Here is a 26,663-nt window from a genome sequence, read left to right on the forward strand (position 1 = left end):
CGGCCGGTATAAGGCCTGTCTGCACATTGGCATTTCAAAGTCCCTGATGAAAGGCTTCCCCCACCATGCTTGCACAGATGAATAGGGGTCTAAGCGGATTAGTGTAAACATTGTATAGAGCTGAAGGATTAAAAACCACAAGCAGGTTCCTTCTGGGATGGATTACATGTACCAGTACTTGCAAACAGTAGACCCCAGGATGGAGATGTTCGAGATCAACAACCAGTCCAGCATCCCAGGCCGGTAGCCAGGCCGGTATGAAAGGGGTCTTTGCAACAGGGCGAGCTTACCGGGGGGGGGGCCTTTTCAAACCGGGTCTAAATGGTCGCCGGCCCTAAATATAAACTGCGCTGTTTTGACTGCCAAACATATCTTCATCTGAAGTGTGCTGGGATTAACTCTGCCAAAGCAAAGAATGTTGTAACGAATTCAACACCATGGTATTGTCCTAGCTGTTATGCTCCATGTAGTGAGTGCGACGGTGATGTTCTTCGGCACCACCATGCGATGCAATGTGATAGCTGTGATAAATGGCTGCACTGTGCTTGCTGTGGTATTGATGACGAACTGTACTTTTCCTTCATGAATTCAAGTTGCAACTGGATTTGTCCGTTTTGTAGTGAGTTGAACTTTTCAGTTTTATTGTTTTCTGAAGGGGGTGTGTCTACGGAAAACTCATTTCAAGCTTTGGATGGCGATAGTACTTCATCAGTTTCTGAGTCACCTAACTTAGATCATGCGGGAAAGAGGGAAGTTAAGACAAAGAAACAGTGTAAACAGATGTGGCGAAACAGGGTAGCAGCTGCGCAGACTTGTGTTTAGTCTGGGTCATAAATAATTCAGGCATGTAAATCATGCATTAAACATGCACGCGGCAACAAATCGGAAGCGCGCATTACCTTAGGTCTGGGCAAAGATTGCTGCGTGGGTTGCCGGGACTTCTCAAGATGGCAGCGTGCTAACCAGAGCTCTGTGGAGTTGTGTTGCTGTCTGAGTTGCGGGTGTAAATCTGACGTACAACCGCTGGTGGTTGGGGATCTACCTGTAGTGTGGCTGGTGCGATCGGTTAGTGTGGTGCTTGCTCTCAGTTGCGGGAGCTGCCGATTATATCAGATCTCTTTGTAGATTGGGGGATTGTTAGACAGTCTCGTTTATTTAAGAAGTGTTGGATTATAGGGTTAGGGAATCCGTGTGAACCAGTTAATTGAGGAATTAGCGGAGCTTAGACTAGAAGGATTGCGTGTTGTTCCATGTTTCTTGGCATAGCGACGGTTGGTTGCAGTCCTGGTCTAGGAGCTTGCTTTCCTCGTTGAGATCTACTGGGTGCAGGTTTCCGTTAGAGTTATAGGGTCACCAATTTAAAGGGTCGTCACGAGAGTCAGTATTGATTCAGCGTTGTTACCAACTTTATTCGCAAGAACGACCAAGAAGGTTGCGATAGAAGTGTAAGCTAACTATTGACTGAATTGGAGAACTGAAAACCAGACTATTACTGCATACTGAATACTGTGGCGAAACAGGGTAGCTGCGCAGACTTGTGTTTAGTCTGGGTCATTAATAATTCAGGAGCGTCTTAATCATGCATTAAACATGCGCGCGGCAACCAATCAGAGGCGCGCATTACCTTAGGTCTGGGCGCTGGCTGCGTGGGTTGCAGGGACTTCTCAAGATGGCAGCGTGCTAACCAGAGCTCTGTGGAGTTGTGTTGTATTTCGAGAGTAAATCTGACGTACGACCGCTGGTGGTTGGGGATCTACCTCAAGTGTACCTGGTGCGATCGGTTAGTGTGGTGCTTGTTCTCAGTTGCCGGAGCTGCCGATTATATCAGATCTGTTTGAAGATTGGGAATCGTAAGACAGTCTCGTTTATTTAAGAAGTGGTAGATTATAGGGTTAGGGAACCCGAGCGAACCAGTTAATTGGGGAATTAGCGAAGCTTAGACTAGAAGGATTGTGTGCCGTTGTTCCATGCTTGTTGGCATAGCGACGGTTGGTTGCGGTCCTGGTCTGGGAGCTTGCTTTCCTCGTTGAGGTTTACCGGGTGCAGGTTTCCGTTAGAGTCTGGTGAGGACTATTATAATCGCCTTCTTAATCAACTTACCTGTGTTATTTCATAATAACTTGAAGTGGGTGAGGGTTATTTAAGTCACCTGAAACCTTGTTGCAGTTTGGGAACTGTGTTGCTTTGTAAGGCAGTACAGATTATTCTTGTATAAGCGTACCCTGTTGTGTTGTACAGTTACGAAGATTGTAATTGCTTGTGTGGTCAAGACTTATCAGTTATAAGCCATCAGTAGATTATTTATTTAGACTTGAGGGCTACCCTGATCACTGTGAGGGTTACCTGGTTATTGTGAGGGTTACCCTGATCACCGTGAGGGTTTACCCTGATCACTGCGAGGGTTATTCTGGTGTAGGTTAAGGATAAGGCTGATTAATCACGTCCGTGGTGCAGTTGACCACATAGGACTATCTCCCCGTGAGGATAATTTTGTATATAGTTAATTGCTGTTGTATATAACGGATAACTGAGCACTGACATTGAATAAACCAATCATATAATTGCCTTAGAGATCACTGGTCACCGTGAGATTTAGTCAGTCCTGTATCACATGTATTGACATTAACTGTAATCTTTATTGACATTGGGATCAATTACCTAATCACAGAGCGGTGGTAAACTTCCACCAAACGAACAGCCCCTAAGGCGTAGTCCACCGTTCGTTAACTGATATCCCCCCTTGCGTTTGGATAGCCGCTCATTCTTGCGTAAGGTCAAATAAATATATTTGTGCGGTAGGCCAGGTCAATTCTATCTCCGATCCGGCCAGTCTGCTGGTCCGCCACAAAAAGGTGTCAGTTGTCCCGCCACAAATGGTGTCAGAAGTGGGATATCTGTGTTTTTGTTATAGTTGTATTTACCAATAAAGAGTAAAATTTTTGTCATTTGTTGTGAAGTGGATGTGCCTCACAGAGGTGCACAGCGAGGGTAATTGTAACGAGGTAGGCGGGTTATGCTTACCTGGGTAGTTACTGCCTTGTACATTGTATTCGTTGTTGGGTTGGTGACATTGGTGGGGATTCTGTTTAGGATTCGAGCGGAGTTGCGATCCTTGCGACGTACTGCAGGACAGCAACTGCCAATCCTGTTGAGAACTCACCGGGTGGTAGTAGGTATACAAAGCTTGGTAAATTCTGGAGGCTTGGGACTGGGAGTCCCGCAGCCTGAGTTTGCCTGTGAGTTACCAGTATCGCCAAGTGGCCAGTGGCCGAGTCTAGAGAGTCTAGTTGAGACTGAGATCCCTGCTCAGGAGGAAACTCCAGTATGAGCGTGGTTAAGGACAGTGGTGTTAGCTCGATGGGGGCTGACAAGGGTTCTGTCCTGGACGAGCTGAACCGGTCAAGAATGGAGGTTCAGTGGTTAAAGTGGGAGAGGGACCGTTTGTCCGCAGAGTTGGAGGCTGTCAAGAAAGGTACACAGCCTAAAACGCTGAATGAGGATACCCCTAAGAATAGGGATACACCTCTGGTTGAAGTTGATTCTGAAATCAGCTGGAAATTGCCTAAGGGTACCCTCGGGTACGACCTGAAGGCAAGAGAGCGTTCCTGTGTTGGCACATCGCCGGAATTGGTTCCAAAGGAAGTGCCGAGGCACGCTGAGAGTACGCCTGTGAGGCCTATTCCCACGCGTAGTCCTAGCACCAATCCGTTTTTGAACCATGAGGTTGATTGCGCCGAGAAGGAGCGAGGGTTACACAGTGAGTTGTTGGGTTTTCTTACTTGCCCTACTGTGGAGAAATCTGACAAAGTTGTCGATAAGGTGGACTCACCTGGAGTTGGCCCTTGGCCACTAAAAAGGGAGTCTAGGTTGGTGGGTAGTGAGGGTTATGGTACACCAAGCGGTAGACCTCGAAGGCCTACGATTACCCCCGATCGGTATAACGGTAAGGTTCTTTGGAACGAGTACTACCGCCACTTTGAGGCGTGTAGGAAGGTGAATCAGTGGAGTGAGGAGCAAGCAACCGAGTTCCTGGCTGCTAGCCTCCAGGGTGATGCGCTCCGTATTCTTGGCGACGGGTCCAAGAAGTTCACGTTTGAAGAACTTGTTCAGGTTCTAAACAGGAGGTTTGGTCCCAGCCAACAGGCTGAGAACTACCTCGTGGACTTAAGGAGCCGACGTCAGGGGTTGAAGGAGAGTCTTCAAGAACTGGGGCAGGCAGTCCGTGAGTTGGTGGTGAAATCCTATCCAGAGATTCCCGAAGAGGCACGTGAGCGCCTGGGGAAAAATCACTTCATGGATGCTGTGTCGAGTCAGGTGGTCCGGGAAGGCATTTATCGCGCCCGTCCGAAGACACTGGACGAGGCGATACGTGCAGCTATAGAGACTGAGAATTTTGAGAAAGTTGAGAGTGAAAGGCGAGTAGAGAAGAAGCCAACGAAATTCACAAGGGCCATGGACTCGGGGACCGAAGAGCGTTTGCAGAAGTTGGAGGAGAGTGCTGGGCAGCAAGCCAAGAAGATAGACCAGGTGGTCAAGATGTTGACTGAGTTCACGAGTAAGGGGCTGAGCCAGGGTGACGATAAGCCTCCAGCGAGGCTGTCGCCGAAACTAGAGAAAAAGAAGCCTTGTGTGTTGAAGTGCTTCAGGTGTAAAGAGGTTGGTCATTTTGCCAAGGAATGTACCAAGCCTCGGAAAGAGAGAAAGGGGCAGGCTGGACCTCCCCGAGTGCCCAAACGAGGGACAAACGAAGCCAACCAGAGGCACAGGACAGAAAAAGGCAGAGAACCACTAGGTGCTCAGCCCAAGTCTGTTTCCCGGCCAAGGTGTGGGCTGTTTGTCGATGGAGTCGTTAGAGGGGCGAAGTGTCGGTTCTTAGTTGATTCAGGGTCAACAGACACTTTAATCAGTAGTGTTGTTTATCATAAAATTCCCAAGGAGCAAAGGCCTGTGCTGGAGGCGGAAGAGGCCAGCATTCGGCAAGTTGATGGCAGTCCATTAGCAACAATGGGTACTGCTTGGGTCGATATACAAATAGGCAAAACAGTTTACCCGGTTAGGGTAATTTTTGCCGACATGAAGTGTGAGGGTATATTAGGGATGGACTTCCTGTTACCTACCAGAGGTAACTTAGATTTTGGAAGGTTGGAGTTGAGGCTGAATGGAGAAAGATCAAGGTGTACTAATGGTGCTGGTGAGCCGTTTGTCGGTCGAGTATTGGTGGCGGAAACCACCGAGATCCCAGCGGGCCATGAGGCTATTGTGCCTGGTACTGTAGCCAGTACCTGTGAGGCAATGCGACAGCCGGCCTTGGTTGAACCTGTGGATGGTGGTGGCGAATTGGCTCAGCGAGGGTTAGTTTTAGCCCGGTCGCTGGTGGAGCCAAACGCCGAGTCTCTACCGCTGCGGATATTTAATCCGAATGAGGAGAGACGCGTTGTCCGAAAGGGGACAGCTGTTGGTACAATTGCTGCGGTTGAGGCTGACTCCATAGTCCTGCCTGGTGAGAACCATGAGTGTGAGGTCTATGGAGACCTGCCGAGTCACCTGCATGATCTGTATGACCAGTGTAAGATCAACATTGGTGAGGAGTATCATGAGGAGGTGAAGGCTTGTTTGATTGAATATCAGGACGTATTTTCCCGTGGTAATGAGGACCTAGGGCGGACTGATGTGGTAAAACACCAGATCAATACTGGCGCCGCGAGGCCTATTAAGGAGCGGCCAAGGCGTCATCCCCTGTGTAACCAACAGGAAATAATGAGGCAGGTGGAAGATTTGCAGAAGAGGGGCATTATAGAACCATCTGACAGTCCCTGGGCTGCAAACGTGGTGCTGGTCCGGAAGAAGGACGGGACCCGACGATTTTGTGTCGATTACAGAGGGTTGAATAGGGTAACAATCAAAGATGCTCACCCTGTCCCTCGTATTGATGAGACGCTAGATGCGTTGGCAGGGGCAAAGTGGTTCTCGACGCTTGATTTGGCGTCGGGATATTGGCAGGTCGCCCTCGACGAGGACGCGAGCCAGAAATCAACCTTTGTGGTGCGGAACGGGTTGTATAGGTGGCGTTGCATGCCCTTTGGTCTTTGTAACGCCCCTGCGACGTTCGAGAGGTTGATGGAGAAGGTGATGGCGGGTCTCCAGTGGGAGACACTGCTCATCTACCTGGATGATGTCATTGTTTATGGCAGGACTGAGAGAGAGGAGATTGAACGGCTTCGAGTCGTTCTCTCCAGACTCCGAAAAGCTGGATTGAAGTTGAAGCCTAGTAAGTGCTTTTTGTTCCAGCGCTCTGTGACCTATTTGGGTCATGTAGTGTCGTCTGAAGGTGTGGCTACCGACCCTGAAAAGGTTCGGGCAGTGGCTGAGTGGCCCACACCTAAGTGTGTCCGAGAAGTTCGAAGCTTTTTAGGCCTCGCTTCTTATTATCGGAAGTTTATCAGGGGATTTGCCGAGGTAGCATCGCCTCTGCATGCGCTGACTGAAAAGTCAAGAGAGTTTCGATGGACGGATGCCTGCCAAGAGGCATTTGAAGAGTTGAGACTGAGGCTGCAGACTGCACCTGTGTTGGCATATCCCATACCTGAGTCTGATTACGTTTTGGACACGGACGCGAGTGGGGATGGACTGGGGGCAGTTTTGTCCCAGGTCCATGAGGGTCATGAGAAGGTCCTGGCCTTTGCAAGCCGCAAGCTCAGCAAGGCCGAGAGGAACTATTGTGTTACCCGGAGAGAACTTTTAGCGGTAGTTGTCTATCTGAAGAAGTTCAAACAGTATCTGTATGGTCGGAAAGTTTTACTTCGCACCGATCATGCTGCTCTTAGGTGGTTACTTGATTTTAAGAACCCCGAGGGTCAGCTTGCTCGGTGGCTTGAGGTAATCTCCGAGTATGACGTGTCCATTCAGCACAGACCTGGACGTAAGCATGGAAATGCTGACGGGTTGTCTAGGAAGGTCTGTAAACAGTGTGGTCGGTCTGATATGAAAGGGGCAACGGAAGTTGCCGGAAATCCAACGGTTGTGTCTGAGAAGGAGAGTCGCCGTGAGGTTGACTCTGACTTAGCAGTTCCTGAGGCAGACGTGAGGGGCATCTTTGCCGAACCACACTGGTCTAGGGATGAAGTAAGGGGGGCACAACTTGACGATCAAAGTATTGGTTGGATTGTGAGGGCTAAAGAGGAGTCGGACAGCCGCCCGGTTTGGGAGACTGTATCAGCCGCATCCTCGGCGCACAAGACCCTATGGTCCTCATGGGATCAGTTGGGGGTGCGCGATGGTGTCCTGTACCGAAGTTGGGAGTCTGATGACGGAAAGTCATCTAGGTGGCGACTGGTACTGCCTGAGAAATTGAGAAAGGGTGTACTGCAGGAGCTACATGGAGGTCAGACTAGCGGTCACCTTGGGGTCACGAAAATCTTGGCTAAGGCCAAGTTGCGGTACTACTGGCCTGGGATGACCGCAGATGTGAGGTCATTCGTTAGGAGCTGTGATCTGTGTGCGAGGAGGAAAGCTCCTGCCAAGAGGAGAATTCCCCCCCCCCCAAGCAGTATTTGATGAGCGAGCCCATGGAGTGAGTGGCTGTGGACTTGCTGGGGCCACTGCCCCAAAGTGACAGTGGCAACACTTGGATCATGGAGTTCGAGAACGACATTAGATGAGCCACCGGAGAGGTGTAGGAGGACAGCAGCCCTGCTTAGAGGAGCGGATCCACCTAGGCGAACCTTCCTAGACGGTGAGCTGGTCCACGAGGAGACCACAACTGCCAAGTACAAGAAGGTGGTGGACGCCAGCTGCTACTCAACCCAAGCTTAATTATAGCGTTTATCTTCCTAATCATAATAATTCCAATTTAAAATTTGTTTTATATTCATGATTTTTGATTGCCTAGGATTATTTGTAAAAAGACGATTCACCATAATTTATCTTAAAGTTGCGGACACAAACTAGCGTTTTTCTCCGCGTAAAAGTATAAAGTGTGTTGAAGTGTTCTTAAATTTTCATATTAGTTATCTCTATGAGGTTTTCTAAAGCATTTTATAAAGTTGCAAAAGTTCGTATATTTTCTAATTCAACAGTGCATAATTTATGTTAATTATGGTGTATGAGGATTACTAGGTAAGCCTCAGGTAAGTTGCTTGAGCGTGGTTGCACGTGCAGGTACAGTAATGGATGTGTTTGTATAACACGTATGTGAGGTTGATCAACTAGATCTCATGGAATGGTTTTTAATTGTATAACATGTATTGTGTGGTTTCAGGTAAACCTCACATGTTATGCTGTATAAATTTCTATTACCCCTGTTTCTTTTAATATTTCGGTTAAGCGTTTTAACCCGGGACGGGCTAAGCTTAGCTGGGGCCTGTGTGGCGAAACAGGGTAGCTGCGCAGACTTGTGTTTAGTCTGGGTCATTAATAATTCAGGAGCGTCTTAATCATGCATTAAACATGCGCGCGGCAACCAATCAGAGGCGCGCATTACCTTAGGTCTGGGCGCTGGCTGCGTGGGTTGCAGGGACTTCTCAAGATGGCAGCGTGCTAACCAGAGCTCTGTGGAGTTGTGTTGTATTTCGAGAGTAAATCTGACGTACGACCGCTGGTGGTTGGGGATCTACCTCAAGTGTACCTGGTGCGATCGGTTAGTGTGGTGCTTGTTCTCAGTTGCCGGAGCTGCCGATTATATCAGATCTGTTTGAAGATTGGGAATCGTAAGACAGTCTCGTTTATTTAAGAAGTGGTAGATTATAGGGTTAGGGAACCCGAGCGAACCAGTTAATTGGGGAATTAGCGAAGCTTAGACTAGAAGGATTGTGTGCCGTTGTTCCATGCTTGTTGGCATAGCGACGGTTGGTTGCGGTCCTGGTCTGGGAGCTTGCTTTCCTCGTTGAGGTTTACCGGGTGCAGGTTTCCGTTAGAGTCTGGTGAGGACTATTATAATCGCCTTCTTAATCAACTTACCTGTGTTATTTCATAATAACTTGAAGTGGGTGAGGGTTATTTAAGTCACCTGAAACCTTGTTGCAGTTTGGGAACTGTGTTGCTTTGTAAGGCAGTACAGATTATTCTTGTATAAGCGTACCCTGTTGTGTTGTACAGTTACGAAGATTGTAATTGCTTGTGTGGTCAAGACTTATCAGTTATAAGCCATCAGTAGATTATTTATTTAGACTTGAGGGCTACCCTGATCACTGTGAGGGTTACCTGGTTATTGTGAGGGTTACCCTGATCACCGTGAGGGTTTACCCTGATCACTGCGAGGGTTATTCTGGTGTAGGTTAAGGATAAGGCTGATTAATCACGTCCGTGGTGCAGTTGACCACATAGGACTATCTCCCCGTGAGGATAATTTTGTATATAGTTAATTGCTGTTGTATATAACGGATAACTGAGCACTGACATTGAATAAACCAATCATATAATTGCCTTAGAGATCACTGGTCACCGTGAGATTTAGTCAGTCCTGTATCACATGTATTGACATTAACTGTAATCTTTATTGACATTGGGATCAATTACCTAATCACAGAGCGGTGGTAAACTTCCACCAAACGAACAGCCCCTAAGGCGTAGTCCACCGTTCGTTAACTGATATCCCCCCTTGCGTTTGGATAGCCGCTCATTCTTGCGTAAGGTCAAATAAATATATTTGTGCGGTAGGCCAGGTCAATTCTATCTCCGATAGCTGGTCCGCCACAAAAAGGTGTCAGTTGTCCCGCCACAATACGGAATATTGAATACGGGATACTGAGGAGCTGTACGATGATGCAGGACTTATATGCGGTTAGAAACAGGATGTAGTGAAAGTCACAAAACTTAAGAAAGGAAAGTCTTAGCTGGATTCCTAGAACAATGACTGTAAATGAATAATTTCACCTTAAAACAAAGTCCTTGGTGGATGATAGTACAAGCTTAAATGAAGCATGCTGAAGTGTGCCTAGCCTCTGGGCTAACAAGGTCAAATAGGCCGAAACAATATACACTGTACAAGACACTGTGTAGGTGTACTCTTACAAGGAAAACGCAGTGAGTAATGTGTCTAAGAAATGGCAAACATGATATATACAGGAAATTAAAAAGGTATCAAAGTTAAAAATGAAGATTCTGAATGCTAAATTCACTAAGCGAAATAAATGCAAAGAATTCAAGTAATTGTGCAGAAAACGCTATAGGAGCCCCCTTCCAGCGAGTTTGCAAAAGCTAACGACTGAATGTGACAAAGCGTTTTTGCCAGTGGACAGGCGACCACAACGAGTTATGCGAGTATTGTCAGGAGAGTGACGTGGTTGGTTCACTGGAAAAGAATCCTGAGAAGTTGGAATAGGTGGAATTGTAAGAGTGTCGAAGTGAGCTTTTTTAAGTCTATCTATGCTGATAGTGTCTTCTCGATGGTTAAGATCAATTACAAAGTGCTTCTTGGAACGACTTAGAACTTTGTACGGTCCATCATATGGGGTTTGTAAGGGCTTACGAACAGAATTGCGTCTAACAAAAACGTGGGTACATGATTGTAAATCATCTGGAACATTTAAGCAAGTCCGTTGTTGTGTCCGAGTTGTTGGTAGTTGTAGTTCTTGCATAGTTTGTTTGAGGCGGTGAACGTAATTGACAGGATCCAACTCAGCAGTGTTTGTTGAACTATCGAAGAAATCTCCAGGCAAGCGAAGAGTTGTACCATAGACCAGTTCACTGCAGCACATTGAGGAAAATCAGATTTGACTGCTGTGCAGATCCCAAGAAGAACAAGCTGTAATGTTTCTGTCCAGTTGTTGGGATTTGACTGAAATTTTAGGGAAGTCTTCAGCTGACAATGTAATCGCTCAACTAGTCCATAGGCAATTGGGTGGTAGGCCTATGCCGTGGTACGAATGCGTTTAGTTCCAAGCATTCTGGTGAAAGCAAGGAACAGAGCGGATTCGAACTATGTACCACGGTCGGTTGTGATGGTGGATGGAACACCAAATGCAGCAACCCAGCTGGATATGAATGCGCGGGCTACTGTTTCGGCTGTGATGTCAGGTAGCGGAATGGCTTCTGGCCATCGGGTGAAACGAACAATGCAAGTAAGGATGTAAGTGCATCCATTAGAGGGTGGCAATGGGCCAACTATGTAAATGTGTACATGATCAAATCGTGCATTTGGGCCTGTGAACTGTGATAGTGGTGCAGAGGTATGACGGTGAATCTTTGCTTGTTGACACTGAATACACGATTTTATCCAATTGCGCACATCACGGTTGATGCTGGGCCATACAAAACGGTCTGTGATTATTCGTGGGGTGGAACGAATACCAGGGTATGACAAGGAGTGAAACGAGCCAAATACGGCACGTCGTAAATCTTTGGGAACGAATGGTCGTGGATTTCCCGTTGACATGTCGCATGTCACAGTCTGGTCACATGATGGCAGAGGAACGTCTTTAAGAGAGTGAGGTTGCGGAGTGGTGAAGTTGTTGTAGTTCGTCACACTGTCGTTGCATTTGTGCCATCTGGCTGAAGTCGACAGGTGTGCTGGACTGCTCTGGGTGGAGGGAGTTGAGTTGCACACGCGACACGACATCAGCGGCGGGGTTTTCACCACCTTTAACATTTCTTATGCCACAAGTGAATTGTGAAACAAAAGCAAGGTTGCGAATCTCGCGTGGCGAGTGTTTGTCAGTTGATGCAGCGAAGGCATATGTGAGTGGTTTGTGGTCTGTATACATATGGAATTCTCAGCCCTCAAGAAAATGGCAGAAATGGCGAATGGCAAGGTACACGGCTAACGGTTCTCGTCCAAAGGTGCTGTAGCGTGTTTCAGCTGGCTGAAGCTTTTTGGTGAAAAACGAGATAGGCTGCCATGAATCATCGACCCACTGTTGGAGAACAGCTCCCACTGCCACATCCGAAGCATGCGTCATGATGCTCAATGGAGCGCCTGGCTTTGGATGTGTTAGGAGAGTAGCGTTGGCGAGGGCGGCTTTGATCTGATCAAAAGAGGCCATAGCAGCAGCATTCCATGTGATGTGGGGCCGACTTTTTGCCTGAATTGGTCAGCAGTGCCGTGAGAAGATGAAGGACTTGAGAACACTGTGGTATGAAGCGGCGAAAGAAACTGACTACTCCAAGAAATTCTCTCAGCTTGGTCAGTGTAGCAGGTTGAGGAAAGTTCAAGTTAACACTGACCTTCTCGTCGAGTGGGCGCACCCCTAGGCTGTCAATTGATGACCGAGAAAGTCGAGAGAGTTCACTCCAAATTGACATTTAGCAGGGTTGATGACAACTCCGTCCTGGTTGAGGTGATCAAACAGTAGACGAAGATGGTGTTCGTGCTGGTCTGTGTCGGAGCTGGCAACCAGCAGGTCATCAATGTATGCGTAGCAGAAATCCAGTCCTCGAGTAACTTCATCAATGAAACGCTGAAATCTTTGGGCGGCGTTGCGAAGGCCAAACGGCGTACGGACAAATTCAAAGAGTCCAAAGGGCGTAGTGATGGCAGTTTTCAGGACAGAGTCTGGTGCTACAGGGATTTGATGGTAAGCACGGACAAGGTCAATCTTGGAAAAACTGTTTTCCCGGAGTCCAGTGTTAAGAGTCAAAGATCTTTCACCGTAAGTAGAAATTTTGTTTGAATTTGCTACTTGCAGATCTTGACCCGGATTGGGATGAAGAGAATCGTGAGGGGAACAAGGAATTACACTGACCTGTGCCCCTGTGTCGATGAGGAATTGTTGTTTTGCTGCCTTGTCAGTAACGTAGAATAGGGGACTGGATGTGGATGGGCCAGCAGTGCTTGTCGCCACTAATTGCTGGCTGAGCCGTTTCCCGAAGACGAAGTGCCGGAAGAGGTACTGGTGGCACAGGGTGTCGTGCACTTGCTGGCCTGGGCGCCAAATTTTCGGTGATACCAACGGACGTCGGGAGAGGGATGATGGTTGTTATTGTGACGCTCACAGGTAGGACTGCGACTGCGACGATGGTTGCCACTACGTGACAGGGCTAATACCTGGGCCCGAAGTTGAGAGATGTCGTCTCTCAGTTGTTGGAAAGTAGTGGCCATCTGAGATGTGGAAGTGGCAGTAGGTGTCACCGTAGCAACTTGAGGGGTTGGAAGAGGGGCAACTTCCACAATTTTGTCAGCCAGCATAGCGAGTTACGGGCTGAGGAGCAGACGTGCTTAGAGTATCCATTCTCAGTCAAGAAATCAACAGGAGCAACTAATGATGTGCACAGGGTCACCAAATTATAGGGTCTTCATGAGAGTCAGTATTGATTCAGCGTTGTTACCAACTTAAGAAAGGAAAGTCTAAGTCACATGTCTTACCTGGATTCTTAGAACAATGACTGTGAATGAATTATTTCACCTTAAAACAAAGTCCTTGGTGGATGATAGTACAAGCTTAAATGAAGCATGCTGAAGTGTGCCACAGCCTCTGGGCTAACAAGGTCAAATAGGCGGAAGCAATATACACCGTACAAGAGACTGTGTGAAGTTACAAGGAATATGCAGTGAGTAATATGTCTAAGAAATGGTAAACAGGATATATACAGGAAATGAAAAAGTTATCAAAGTTAAAAATGAAGATTCTGAATGCTAAATTCACTAAAAGAAATAAATGCAAATATTTCAAGTAATTGTGCAGAAAACGCTACAGAGCCGGGTGAGGACTATTACAATCGCCTTCTTAACTTACCTGTGTTCTTTCATAATAATTTGAAGTGGGTGAGGGTTTTTAGTCACCTGGAACCTTGTTGTAGTTTGGGAACTGTGTTGCTTAGTAAGGCAGTAGAGATTATTGTTTTATATGTCTACCCTATTGTGTTGTATAATTGCAAGTATTGTATTTGCTTGTGTGGTCAAGACTTATCAGTTATAAGCCATCGGTAAATTATTTATTTAGACTTGAGGGTTACCTGCTTATTGTGAGGGTTACCCTGATCACTTTGAGGGTTACCTGGTTATTTTGAGGGTTACCATGATCGCAGTGAGGATTACCCTGATCACCGTGAGTGTTACCCTGGTGTAGATTAAGGATAAGGTTGATCAATCACGTTAATGGTGCAGTTGACCACGTAGGACTATCTACCCATGAGAATATTTTGTATATAGTTAATTGCTTTTGTATATAAAGGATAACTGAGCACTGACATTGAATAAACCACTCATAGTTGCCTAAGAAATCACTGGTCACCGTGAGATTTAGTTCAGTCCTGTATCACTTGTATTGACATTTATTGTAATCTTTATTGACATTGGGATCAATTACCTAATCACAGAGCGGTGGTAAACTTCCACCAATCGAGCAGCCCCTAAGGCATAGTCCACCGTTCGTTAACTGATATCCCCCTTGCGTTTGGATAGCCGCTCATTCTTGCGTAAGGTTAAACAAATATATTTGTGGGGTTATGCCAGGTCAATTCTATCTCCAATCAGCCTAGTCTGCTGGTCTGCCACAAAAGGTGTCAGTTGTCCCGCCACACAGATTAAGAAAACACATGCAAGAGTAGTGTTAACGAATTATGGTGGCTTACGCTCCAAAGTTGATGATATGGCAGTTCTCAACCATAGTACTAAACCTGATTTTGTATGCGGAACTGAATCGTGGTTAGATTCGAGTTTCGGCAATGGTGAAGTATTTCCTGTCAATCACACAATCTTTCGAAAAGACCGGGAGTCAGCCGCTATCGGAAGGGGGTTGTCCAAGTAGTAAAAGGAGACCTTGTTACAAACACTTGTAATTCTGGAAGAAATTTTGAAATACTTTGGACTGACACTAGGATGAAGGAATGTAAACCCCTCATCATTGGAGTGTTCTATCGTCCACCAAGCGATACCAATGGGGATGCTATTCATAACCTTGGTCAATCTTTCTTGGATTTAGGAAATAAAATGAACTCATCATGATAATGTAGTTCTTACCGGAGACTTTAACTTGCCAAATATCTCCTGGGATAATCACTGCATCATAACTGGTAAGGGTGGTTGTGTAGGGAGGTTCCAAGTGATGGAATTGGGAATACAATTTTGGGATTTTGTAATTACCCATTTTAGGATTTTCCATATATTATACTTGCCTTGATTTTTGTCGAACAAAATTGTATACATGGTGCTCATACTACTGCAGTGCTATCTCTGCTAGCTGGAGTTCACCAAAACACTCACTGGAGGTCACACACAGCAAATGAACTTCAACTTATTTGAATTTTGTACATGTAGTTCGTGATGATTCGAAAATTTAAATATTGCACATTACATGTTATTTGGGATTTTAGTTTGGAAGTTAGGCTGTAGGATTTTGTGGCACATGTATCGGTAGCATGTATGTACATGTGGCGTGGCCGCGTGCAGTCTGACTTCACGGGCGAAGGAGTAGTGAAGGATAAACTGTGTATTACACTGGTCTTAAGGTTTTTGCAGTGAGGAATAATTCAACTGGAAATGGATAACTGTTTACTGGGGATTGTAAGCTATTTTTCTTTCAGTTGAACCAGGATGTCTCTGTAGGTTATGGACTATATTTTGTGCATTTAGGGACATTTGAGTGGATGTGATGAATGATGTGTGTGTGAGTTTTGGTCAGCTAGTGGCCTTGGTTGGCCTGGATAGTTGTGTTTCTTCCTTGATGCCCAATATAGACTCTGTGCCTACATAAACACACTGTAGTCATATTTTAAGTTGTACCGGACCATGTTTATCTTCAATTCTTCCTAATTATATTCTACAAATTGTAAGTCTTTAATGTAATTGGTTGTAGATTAAAACTAACGAGCGCCTGCCCATTTCCACAGGCCGGGTCTCTGATCCCAAACAATAAATCAGGAGAAGCACAGTTTTAGCGGTGAAAGCCGTGAGTTTTTGGACGATTTTGGACCTATGTAAAACAACTGCGCAAAGAAAGTTATGGTATCGCAGACCTGGAAAACGATGGAATGATGGTCACTGATGACTTGGAAAGGCCAATGTATTAAATCAACAGTTCAAGAGTGTTTTCACTAAGGAGGGGGAAGGAGATGTTCCATCTTTGGGCACCAGTTTTTATAACCAGATTGGTCATCTGAGCATTACAAAGGACGGGAAGCTGTTTAGGGAACTTAATGTAAATAAATCACCTGGACCTGACGGCAATCCACTGTGGTTCCTAAATATGGGGGCAGAAGAGTTGGCCGCCCCTCTTCAAGATCTGTTCCAGTCTTCAATCAACACTAGATTCGTACCAAAGGGATGGAAGGAGGCTAACATAGCACCCATCTTCAAAAAAGGAAACAGAAACTGTCCTGCTAACCGGCCTGTCTCTTTGACTTTGGTCATATGCAAGGTAACGGAGCACATCATTCACAGTCATGTCATGAAACACCTGGATGATGAGAAGATTCTTACAGACTGCCAACATGGTTTCCGGGCTAAAAGATCAACGAAACTCAACTCATCTTGACAATCCATGATATTAGTAAGGAATTAAACAACAACAACTTTGTTGATGTTGCATTGCTGGATTCACTAATAAGGTTCCCCACTGCCGTCTATTAGAGAAGCTGCATTATTATGGTCTAGGAGAAGAAATTACCACTTGGGTGGAAAATTTCTTAAAGAATCGCATCCAACCTGTCGTTGTCAATGGGCATTTCTCAGCACACATCTGGAGTGCCACAGGGGACTATGACGGGGCCTCTTTGGTTCTTATTGTACACCAATGATGAATGCCAAACAACATCACCTCCAATACCAGACTATTTGCAGACGACTGCATCCTCTACACACCAGTGTCAGCAGACCAAGATACAAGTGCACTTCAGCATGATCTACAATCACTAGAAGGCTGGCAAGACACTTGGATGATGGACTTTAATCCCAATAAATATTATATACTGACCATTGGGAAGAGGAACCCACCTCTACACTCCTACAACTCCAAACGCAAAAGTTCTCCACAAGTTATCCTGTAGTTTTCCTGCACGCTGCACAGACTATGCCAGCCGTGGCGAAGCATGTACATATCCTGTACATGTACAGTGTACATGTGTATATCATCATGATCACGTACATTAGTTTTCACGAGACATGCTAGCCACCAGAGTTTTTAAACATGTGAATGCTGCTAGAAAGCGAAAGTTACACGATGATTCTCCCTCTGAAGCTTCATCTTCTTCCCCTAAAGGCTAAAAAGCTCTGGGCTAGATAAAGATTTTTTCTGGAAGATCTTCAAGACTAGCTCTCATGACTCTGACTGAGTCTGGCAATGTCTGGTGTGTTGCCTGCAGTGGAAGACTGTATGTTAACTTGCATGCATCATGGACATGATGGGGGACAGTAGAGTCGTTCATCACTCGACATGGGAAATGTGTCAAGCATGTCAAGGATAAGCTGTCGCAGGCAGAAATTTCTGATGGAGGTAAGCTGCCAACTATTACATTGCAATCAGGCAAGGGCATGTTGATTGAAGTAGCTGTCGAAATTAAATAAATAATAATTTACAATGTAGATCAATATTAGTATTTTAATTTTAGCCCATCATGCCCACCACTGAAGCTATTTCTAGTAACTTGGACTCGACGAGTGGACCTTTCCCGTGAAATACACAAATAAGGCAGGAGCATGCACATTACTACCACAAGTTTGCAAAGTTGTTATAAATCTACAGACGTAACAATACAAATCCTCATGCTGCAGTGTGATTCAATCTAACCAGAACTGGCAGCATTAAGCAGTAGACCCTTAAACAAGGCCCTTCTCTCAGGTCCTGGATATGGATACATGTACACTTTTGAAAGTTTCACCCACCAACACCCGCATATTCCCTTAAAATGACAACCTGCGAATGGCTGGTTGCATTAGTAATGAACGCACTGATGGAATTTCAGCTCATAAAATGTAGCAGATGTCAGTGGGTGAAACTTTTGAATATTTGAAAGCTGTTTTTATACATCTGTCCTGGACCCAAGCATTGACAGAGTGTACAAAGAGTCCTGATGAAGGGTCCATATTGAGCAGCAGCCTTTATTTGGACTGATAACACAGACAGCGCAAACAATCATTCCAAAAATGTCATTTAACAAAATGGTTAGAAGATTAAGAGCACAAGAAAGATGGTTTAAATTGTGTTTTCTTTTAAATTTCTTTTCCAGGAATGCTTCGTCAAGCAGCAGAGAGCAAAAGAGACGAGAATGTCTTGATACACATTTGGGACAAAGATTGTGCGCTCTGGAGGTTGGATATCGCACCTCTTGTTACAAATCATACACTCAGTTCTGACAAGGAGAAGCAAGGACCCTGAAGGGTAAGCTGCAGACAATATCTGACTGATGTGTTTTCCTATTTTTACTCAGGTTAAAAATATCTTCTTTATTTTTTTATGAAACAATTTTTGCCTCATGTCTTTCAGTGCCCATTATCAATATTTTAGGCTCCTTTAAAAATTAGGGTCGTGTTCATGATCCTTGTGAATAATGATGACAACAGTGAAGGAAATCATTTTTTATATTTCATTCAAAACTCTGATTAAAACCACAATTTGTGATGATTGGAAACCAGCACTTGTTCCAGCTCCCACTGTGCTGTAGTGTCCTCATTTGCATGTCAGACACTTTTTGTAACTGTTGGATCATATCAATTCTATCCAAACCTTTTAATATATTGGCAAGTTGAAGTACGTACTCGTAGTTGTCTTTCGTGCAGGGCATTCTGCAGAGTTACAAGTAAGTGCCCACATATCACCATTCTGACTCATTGAATTGAACAAGCATAATTCCACAGGAAGGCCAAGTCACTTTTTCCCATTTTTCTCTTCCATTTTCTCAAAATAGGTTCAAAAGGGTGTGATGGGAAGATCTGTTTGGATGAAGTTACCAGTATAAAAAGCGTAGTTTACTGTCTGATTGTATTGAAGGAGTGAACTTCAGATGGAGCACCAAGAGGCCTGCGAGATGTTCAACAGAGATAGTGATAGTCCAGGAAATCGTGGGTATGTCGAAGATTGATCAATTGTTGTGACAGTGATTAAGAAGCATGACGGAACTGACCTGATCGAACAAGTATGATAGGTTGACAGTTAGTCAAATTGTCCAGTGTTTACAAAATTGACTGCTAATAAAATGTTCAAATCAACAACTGTTGACATTGCATTTGGAAGAGGTGTTGCAAAGGCTGTGTGAAGGAAAGCTGTTGCATAGGCAGTGTGTGAAGGAAAGCTGTTGCATAGGCAGTGTGTAAAGGAAAGCTGTTGCATAGGCAATCTGTAAGGAGAAGGTTTTGCATAGGGAGTGTGTGAAGGAAAGCTGTTGCGCAGGCAGTGTGTGAAGGAAAGCTGTTGCATAGGCAATCTGTGAGGAGAAGGTTTTGCATAGGCAGTGTGTGAAGGAAAGCTGTTGCGTGGGCAGCCTGTGAGGAGAGGTGTTGCATAGGCAGTCTGTGAAGAGAAGGTGTTGCATAGGCAGTCTGTGAAGAGAAGGTGTTGCATAAGCAGTCTGTGAAGAGAAGGTGTTGCATAGGCAGTCTGTGAAGAGAAGGTGTTGCATAGGCAGTCTGTGAAGAGAAGGTGTTGCATAGGCAGTCTGTGAAGAGAAGGTGTTGCATGGGCAGTCTGTGAAGAGAAGGTGTTGCATAGGCAGTCTGTGAAGAGAAGGCGTTGCATGGGCAGTCTGTGAAGAGAAGGTGTTGCATAGGCTGTCTGTGAAGAGAAGGCGTTGCATAGGCAGTCTGTGAAGAGAAGGTGTTGCATAGGCAGTCTGTGAAGAGAAGGTGTAACATAGGCAGTCTGTGAAGAGAAGGCGTTGCATAGGCAGTCTGTGAAGAGAAGGTGTTGCATAGGCAGTCTGTGAAGAGAAGGCGTTGCATGGGTAGTCTGTGAAGAGAAGGTGTTGCATAGGCAGTCTGTGAAGAGAAGGTGTTGCATAGGCAGTCTGTGAAGAGAAGGCGTTGCATAGGCAGTCTGTGAAGAGAAGGTGTTGCATAGGCAGTCTGTGAAGAGAAGGCGTTGCATGGGCAGTCTGTGAAGAGAAGGTGTTGCATAGGCAGTCTGTGAAGAGAAGGTGTTGCATGGGCAGTCTGTGAAGAGAAGGTGTTGCATAGGCAGTCTGTGAAGAGAAGGTGTTGCATAGGCAGTCTGTGATGCCTACTCTAAAGCTAATAATATTTATACATGTACATCAGTAGAAGATAAAATGAGCTGTTGAAGGATCATGTGCATGATGTATCTCATAAATTCACATCAAGAACTTTAGCCGAATCTTTGGACACTTCAGAGCATGATTCATTAACCGACATGTCTGACTTGGAAACTGGTACAGATACTCCCACCTCTTCATACGCTGTTACTTGACGGTATGACTCTATACTTGGTTTTTGATGGATAGTAATGAAAAGATGCTCCCGGGTTCCAATTTGCAGCCCTCTTCAGCATTGTCTTTTCATAGCTGTCCTGCTCATTAGGGTTGCTTCCTTTACTTTTGCATTATGCAATTTTATTTATAAAATTAGCTTTACATCTGCATTAAATGTGCCCTTTTGATAATCAACGTAACCGGTGAGATTAATTTTTTGGGACTTTTTCTAAATGCCTTTTCATAATCGAATGGCCCGTTCCAGATATAACAACAAAGTATGAATTGGTCATTTGATTTGGAATTGTATGCCATTTTTAGCACAAAATGATTGGCTCTAACAAAGGGGGGCCTCGGTCACAAACATAGTGTTGTGAAATTACTCAACATGAACTGTTGATCGATAATTAGTTAATGATTATTGGTTATTTCTGGTATTATTACCTGACAGCGCGCTCTGCGATTATTAGTTCGCTCACGTCGTGTCTTCGCCACTTCAGGGTGCAATGACAGTGCACAGTTGAGTTACGGCTGCGCACGCGCGTGCGTGCTATCAGAACCACATGTGAACAGCGCGCACTTGCTTGCTTGGTCGCGCTAGTGCCCTCTTGCGGTGAGCATGAGACACTGAGGCCGAGTTCGGGCGTCTTGTTCCCGTATGTTCACGAACAGCTCGATTTGTTGTTCGTGGGTTGGCTGCTCGAACGCCGGGAACAAACAACTGGTTCTCGCTGGTAGTTAGTAACAAGCAACATGCAACATGGCGGCGTCCAAGTAGGCTACGTTATTCGAGAGTTAATGTTTGGATGGGTGGAATTCTTTTCTATATAAACAGGAACATTCTTTTCTGTGTTACGGAAAATAATGCTAATTTTGCAAAACTTTCCATTGTCTGTGGCTTTGGAAGCCATCTCTCTACTCTTTGCAGCTGTTCAAAAATAAAAATCTCACGATTTTTCCGTGTGTTCCTGTAAAACCCTGACGAGGAGGTGGTGTGTGATCCTGTTCCGAGAAAAGTGTTCTTGAGTCGTGTTTCCGCCGTTCGAGCGCGAGAACAAGAAACCCGTGTCAAGAACAGGCCGCCCGAACTCGACCCAATGTTGTCTGCGCTGCACGCTCTTTTGTTCTACCTTATGTGACTTATTATTAGTAAGTGCTATGATGGAATGTTTTGTTATTAATACTCTGTAAAAACAAGCCCGACCTGTATAAATAGCCACGCTAGATTGTAGATAGAGACTTGTGTTCTGACCTTGGACCATTGGGATCTGTACCAGGAATTAAACCAGCTGTGAAGTATACATCTTTTTGACTGCCCTTTTATTTGCTCTTTTCGACGGCGAACCCACGACAACTTGGCGGCAGCCGTGGAACGACACCGATTTACCGAGGATCACTGCAGTCTGGATCTGTACTGGATTTAGTTCGAATTGGATTTTACCCTGGAATATACTGGTGCGATTTGAAATATCCTGGTGCGACTCGGACATACGGATGCGAGTTGGAATAAAAAGAGTGCAAATTGGATTATATTGGTGGGAGTTGAATTTACCGCAGGAATATTGTGACTGGATTGTCACTCTTGGATGGTTACCATGGATAACACCTGTGGATTATGTTCTGTGGATTTTGCTGAGAGATCGGATACGACTCTTGGATATATGCGATGGTCCGAAGAAATAAATCGAAGGATGTAAGCTGTGCAGAATGATTACTCCATGATGACGGCATCCCTGAAGCGGCGGTTTGGGGACAGAGCACTACCGGAGACATACAGGACTCAATTGCACACATTTGAGGCAAAACGCAAAGGAGTCTACGACTGAGTTTGCCGCCAAAGTACGCGCCTATGTCGTGGAAACGTACCCAGCTGCACCAGAAGAGCTACAAGAGAAACTGGCCGTTGAACATTTCCTGAAAACATTGCCAGATTCGCAGATGGGATATAACGTGATGGTTAAGCAACCTCGCGATTTAAATGAAGCTGAGCATATGATCGCGGTTGACAAAAGCTTCAAAACCAATTTCTCAAGGAAATTAGTGCGTGCTGTGAGTTCGGTTAGCGAGGAGCAAGAACCGACCACCGAAGTACGCCAGGTGAGCGACAAACGCCTCGTGACGGAAGAGCGCTTACAGGTGTTTGGGCGTGAACTTAACCAAACCATTACCGCTGAAGTGATTGACAAAGTCACTGCCTCGATAACGCCTGAGCTAAAGGAAATAAAGTCAATGCTGAATTGTAAGAACAACGCTCGTCAAGCCGGTGGACTGAGCCGATGATACAACCAGCAGAAAGTCACTTGCCATGGTTACGGAAAGGCCGGTCACATCAAACGATTTTGCCCTGAAGCTGAATCATCAGGAACGTCGACCCGGGAAACAGCCGTCTGACAATCAGAAGGAAAACTAGGCAGGGCCGAGCCTACCAGCCAGGGTTAAGCCGGGCAAAAGGAAAAGAAACTATGTACAGTTATTGATATAAGACGTGCCGGTGAAGGTGGATATACAATGCTTGCCCCTTTGGAAATTTTTGGAAAAAACTTTCAAGCTGTTGTGGATACGGGAGCCGAAGTAATGTAACAATCCCTTCAGAAAGAACTTACCGTGACTTGCCGACGGAACTCCGTCCAACTTTGCAGCAAAGTTCCATTGCGCTGGAGAAAGCTGAAGCTGGTAAAATGATGAATGTGCGCTTTGACTGGCCTGTGTATGTTGCACCAATACGGGATGACGTATTGCTCGGATGTGACTTCATACACAGTAATGACATTGGAATACGCACTCGCGATGGAATTCAAGTGGAAGGAGAATGGATCCCTTGTGAATTAGTTGAAGGGAAAACGCGCGTTGCACGAGTTCAGCTGTGCAAAAATGTCGTCGTACCTGCCTGGAGTGAATTTACTTTGCTGTGTAAAATCAGCGGGAGGAATCATGCTGACGCGAGTTGTGGTGTTGTTGAACCCGTGGAATTCTCCTAGAATGTTCCTGTCATATGTGCCAGATCACTAGTTGACCCAAGCAACCACATGATACCCGTTCGGGTAGTGAATTCTTCAAACTCGCCGGTTGAACTGAAGAAAATTACTTATGTTGGCGAAATTCATCCGGTAGACACCGTGCAAGAAATTGCTGCGAGTGTGTTGGATGAAATCGATGCCATGACGCGAGCTAGTTCCGTATGCAGAGTGCATAAATAATCTTTAAACCATTTCATTGCGGTACCTCTGACACCATGTGCACATAACTTTGAAATCAGAATATCATGGTCTATTGTATCAAAGGCCTTCAAAAGATCTAAACAAACACCAATTGTATGTTCCAGTTTGTCTAGGCTAGATGTTACTTTATTGACTAAATCAATCAGGGCAAGTTGAGTTGAATGTTTGGCCCTGAATCCATATTGACATTGTGCAAGTATATTAAATCTAGCCATAAACTGTTCAAGACTGTTAGCAACTAACCATTCCAACAATTTTGAGAAGCAAGGCAAAACAGATATAGGGCGATAATTATTGACCTGGGACCGATCCCCATTTTTGAAGACTGGAATTAATTTAGCAATTTTAATTTGGTCAGGAACCTCACCAGATATTAAAGAAAGATTGAAAATATTAGTTAAGGGTTGAACAATAAAAGGAGCAATGTCTTTAATAAGAATGTTATCAATTTCGTCATAACCCTCGCTTTTCTTATCAGGAAGGTTTCTAAGACAATCAAAGAGTTCTTCCTGTGTAATTGGGTTCAAAAATAGGCAGTCAGGGAAGCAACCTTTTAAACATTTCAAAGGGTCAGAAGTGCTCGGAGGAATTTTTGAGGCTAAAACTTTACCGATATTTGTAAAGTATTGATTAGAGTGTTCAGCAATCAATCTAGAGTCCTTAGAGTTACAATCATTAATCTTGATGGACTGTAAAGGCTTTGTATTTTTAAGTTTTCTATTCAGTATCTCATTGATGATTTTCCAGGTATTTTTAACGTTAGCTTTCTCTCGCTCGAAAGAAGCGGAATAAAACAGTTTCTTGGAGGTTCAAACTATAGAAGTTAATTTGTTTTTATATCTGTTATAATTGAATTCATTCACCTGTGAAGGATTTTCAGATATATTTTATAAAGTTTAGTTTAGTTTTCTTTCTTATAGATTTTAATAAGCCTTTAGAAATCCTGGATTTGATTGTTTGGAATTAGATTTGCATTTAGTATAAGGCATGTTTTTATCAATCAGATTACCGAACTTGGAGATGAAATGTGAATAATGCACATTTACACTTTCACTTGTGGTTACAAAATCCCAGGTTACTTGAGCTAATTCGTCTTTCAGAGCAGCAATATTATAGGCTGACGTATTTCTTTTCCATACATAGCTACTTCTGTGTTTAGCTTGGACAAGGCCTTGACTAGATAGTATGATTGGAAAGTGATCACTGAAATCTGATAAGACGATAAAAGTAGAGACTGCTTCACTGTTATTCGTAAAGATATTGTCAATCAATGTGACCGAATTTTCAGTTAATCTAGTGGGTTTATCAATAGTAGGGCGGAAAAGATATGTAAAGAAGAGGTTTAGTGCATCATTAGTGCCAGAATTAGTTTCGCTGTTTAGTAAATTCATATTGAAGTCCCCTATTAAAATAACAGATTTTTTATTCCGATTCAGTTTTCTCAAGTACTGATTCAAAATCGGCTATGAAAGTCTTGAGGGAAAGACTGGGGGGTCGGTAGACCACACAAATAAGAGTCTTTCTAGTATCAGTTTTAATTTCTATAAAAAGCGATTCATATGACTGAGTAGAAATCGATAAATCAGGACGTAAAATATACGATAAAGAATCTTTAATGTACATCATTATGCCTCCACCTGCTTGATTATGTCTGTTTTTAAACTCAATATTGTAATCAGGCATGGACAGGAGGGAATCGGGGTCTGACTTCAGCCATGTCTCAGTAAGGCCGATAATTTGGAATTCATGCCCCATTTTTTCAAGTGAGGGCTGAAGAGAATCATAGTTTTTGTTGAGACTTCTTATATTGGCATGATATAACAAAAAGGAATCCCTATCGCACGACGTTTAGCTCGTACCTGTTCTTCACTAAGCTATTCAGATCCACACGTATTGAGCACGAATTCGGGGTAATCAGCATCAGGTTGTACGGGATTAAACACGTTGTTGTTGAAACGATTGATGATTTAACCCGCTGGAGAGTGTGAATCAGTACTGGCTAGGCTATCAGCACTACTAAAATAGCTACTATTGGAATTAGACCTGAGGATTTAGATAACAGTAAGGCATTGATGGAGCTCAAAAGACTCGACTGAAAGCTGTTTCCAGGGGCTTATGAAGTGCGTCCGTAGAAACGGTCATCAATACAGTATATCGGCAAATGGACAAAATTTACCACTAAAAACTGAATATGGCCCAGATAAATATTGGTACTAACTAGATACCAAACTTCCTACATTTAATAACAAAATCAAGGCGGGAGGAAATTGGGTGTACATGTATTTAAACAACCAAAAGTCGCATGATTGTGAACTAATGAAGGAAAAAGAAATTTCAGAACAAAACTATAAATACCAGAAATAACAAGCAGCTACAGACTTAAACTTGTAGATGTCATCAGAAGGACGGGTCGATCGCACTTTCCCCGAGACGGAATGTCTTGAAGGGACCACTATGGAGCTTGCACGTGATGGTTGCTAGCACCGTCCAAGGGATGGTGCTAGCAACATCGAAGCTGACACGCTCGTCGTTACCAAAAGATGCCAGGTGTCTTTCTCGAAGTTGCTTACGTGCGTTGTTAGCATAGGCTGTAACGTCGTCTCACATGAAAATGTTAGATAAGTTGAATGACTTTGTTATCTCCTTAATATGAACAGCAAAAAGCAGTATCTCAGAGATGGCCGAGTGGTTAGGTTCGCGGGTATTGGATCGTCAGAAGGTGGGTTCGAATCCCAGAAGTGACTTTTTATTTTCCCGACGCTTGCTGTCAGTAGCTATAAGAGACTCCAATTCACCCCTGTCAAATACCAGCAGTACCTTAACCGACCGGGTAAGCTCTGCGGCTGGCACTGTCCGCGAAGTCCAGGTGAGCGCCTTAGTACAGGTTCGAGACGTTATGGCCCACTCGGCGGCCAGGGCTTAGGGGCTTGTCTCGTTTCCTCCCTTGCATGGTCGCTCGAACCCTTTTGGGGGTTAAATGGATGGGCAGGGAGGAAGTGCGGTGGGCCGGGAACCCCGAGATCCCAGAAGAGTCCTATATGGAAGCCGGTAACTGCGATTTGTAGCGAATTTCAGGAGTCCGTGCGCCTGAATGCTTGGTCAACACCGCATAACTTTTGCATTTTTCCCCTTTAATACCACTTTTTTTTTCATGTC

The 26,663-nt window shown here is 44.7% G+C and overlaps 1 long non-coding RNA gene across 4 annotated transcripts; it reads left to right on the forward strand.

Moving 5' to 3' along the window:
* The first annotated feature begins 274 nt into the window (after positions 1 to 274).
* LOC110989789 (uncharacterized) lies at positions 275 to 25,127 on the forward strand. Of its 4 annotated transcripts, none has more exons than XR_015425668.1 (4): positions 647 to 1,065; positions 15,763 to 17,363; positions 18,097 to 18,248; positions 18,775 to 25,127. It is a non-coding gene; the product is annotated as an uncharacterized LOC110989789 (long non-coding RNA). The 4 variants fall into 4 exon arrangements; XR_002599688.2 differs by lacking the exon at positions 15,763 to 17,363 and having other exon boundaries at positions 18,775 to 18,932; positions 21,567 to 25,127; XR_015425669.1 differs by lacking the exons at positions 647 to 1,065; positions 15,763 to 17,363 and adding an exon at positions 275 to 619.
* The last annotated feature ends 1,536 nt before the right edge of the window (positions 25,128 to 26,663 follow it).

This window comes from Acanthaster planci, linkage group LG06 (assembly GCF_054643075.1).
Source record: "Acanthaster planci isolate LZ-2023a linkage group LG06, COTS_SCS, whole genome shotgun sequence".
In the NCBI taxonomy this organism is placed as follows: domain Eukaryota; kingdom Metazoa; phylum Echinodermata; class Asteroidea; order Valvatida; family Acanthasteridae; genus Acanthaster; species Acanthaster planci.